This window comes from Antrostomus carolinensis, unplaced genomic scaffold (assembly GCF_000700745.2).
Source record: "Antrostomus carolinensis isolate BGI_N321 unplaced genomic scaffold, ASM70074v2 scaffold6803, whole genome shotgun sequence".
Classification (NCBI taxonomy): Eukaryota; Metazoa; Chordata; class Aves; order Caprimulgiformes; family Caprimulgidae; genus Antrostomus; species Antrostomus carolinensis.
Window position 1 is genome coordinate 69,819 of NW_010304386.1, and position 1,987 is coordinate 71,805.

Here is a 1,987-nt window from a genome sequence, read left to right on the forward strand (position 1 = left end):
AGCAAATTATTTCTTCAACTCCTTTCACTGCTTCACAGACTGATGTTACCTCCAGCTATGGACTGCTTGGATTTTTTTTGCTGTAACACAGTTAGCACCTTGATGTATATCCTGTACACATGGACAGGCTTTCTTTACCCCAGCAGCATCTGATCACTGATGACATAAATCTATATAAAGATTAGATGTACCTAGTGCAGCTGAGGAAAGCAACAGTTCATTTTTCCTTCTATATTTAACAGGAGGGATTTTTTTTTCTTGCTGTTAATGAGATTTGTTCAATTACCAGTGTTATTTTGCTCACATGGAGATAGAACACGTTAAGTCCATCTGCATTTACAGACAGCATCAGGTTTTTATTTCATCTAGCCTATGAATAAAACTTTTGCAGATACTTCTCTGTTCTCTTTCACCATTATTTTGAAAAGCAAGAGAGAAGAAAAAACCATTTTGATTGCTTGCTCAGCAAGTGTTGCAAACCTTTTACAGGTACAAAATAATAATATTAAGACTGAAGATCTGATGAAAGTAAAAATCAAGGAATGCCAGGCTCAAAAATGCAAAAAGAACATGAGGAGTTTTCGAAACAAAGGGACAGAGGAGTTTCATTCTGGATTTCTGGTCATGTAGCTGCTCTGAAAGTGTATAAAACACCACAGCACTGACTGGAGCTGTCACTGACTGTAGTCATGTATGGGCCAACTGGAGTAAGTCCAGAGGAGGCCACCAGGATGATCCGAGGGCTGGAGCACCTCTCCTATGAGGACAGGCTGAGAGAGTTGGGGCTGTTCAGCCTGGAGAAGAGAAAGCTCCAGGGAGATCTTATAGCGGCCTCCCAGTACCTGAAGGGGCTACAAGAAAGCCAGTGAGGAACTTTTTACAAAGGCAGGTAGTGATAGAACAAGGGGTGATGGCTTCAAACTGGAAGAGGGGAGATTGAGATGAGATATGAGGAAGAAATTCTTTACTGTGAGGGTGGTGAGACACTGGAACAGGTTGCCCAGAGAAGTTGTGGATGCTCCTCCCTGGAAGTGTTCAAGGCCGGGTTGGATGAGGCTTTGAGCAACCTGGTCTAGTGGAAGGTGTCCCTGCTGGTGGCACTGGGGTTGGAACTGGATGAGCTTTAATGTCCCTTCCAACCCAAACCACTCTATGACTCTATGATCTCTCTAGGAGAGCCATACATGCTACTTTCTCTGCTGCTTCCTGCAGAGCAGCCACAGGAGCAAAGCAACACAAGGTGCTAGGAACTTTAACTGCCTGCTGCTTTACACTGCAACTACAGTCCCCACTTTCACAAAAATCACAGAAAGAATGAGGTTGGAAGTGACCTCTGGTGGTCATCTTGTCTAACTCCTCTGCTCAAGCAGAGCAACCTAGAGCCCAGGACCAAGCCCAGGCTGTTTCTGAATATCTCAAGGATGCTCATCCAGCCCATACTTCACTACCTTCTCCATGAGGATCTTATGGGAGAAAACAGCAAAAGCCTTACTGAAGACAACGAACTGTAGACAACAGCCACTGCTCTCCCCTTGTCTACCAAGCCAGCCATTTCACCACGGAAGTTTATCACGTTGGTCAAGTATGACTCCCCCTTGGTGAATCCATGCTGATTACTCCTGATCACCTTCTTGTCCTTCATATGCCTGGAGTGGTTCCCAGGCCTAGTTACTCCCATTACCCACCCAAGGATGGAGGTATGGCTGACCAGACTGTAGTTCCCTGGGTCCTCCTTTCTGAAGATCATAGAAACATTTGCTTTGCTGTAGTCCTCAGGCACATCTTCAAGTCACCATGATCATTCAAATACTATAAAGAGTGGCCTCACAATGACATCTGCCAGCTCCCTCAGCACGCAAGGGTGCACTCCATCAGGACCCATGGATTTATGTATGTCCAAGTTGTTGAAGTATTCCCTGACCAGTTCCTCTTCTACCGAGGGTACGTAGTCCTTGCTCCAGACTTTCCTCCTGATCTCTAGGGCCCG

The 1,987-nt window shown here is 45.5% G+C and overlaps 1 protein-coding gene across 1 annotated transcript in view; it reads right to left on the reverse strand.

Annotated features, from left to right (window-relative positions):
* Nucleotides 1–1,987, reverse strand: part of UBP1 (upstream binding protein 1) — a 24,381-nt gene that overhangs the window by 22,108 nt on the left and 286 nt on the right. The gene's annotated exons all lie outside the window — the stretch shown is intronic.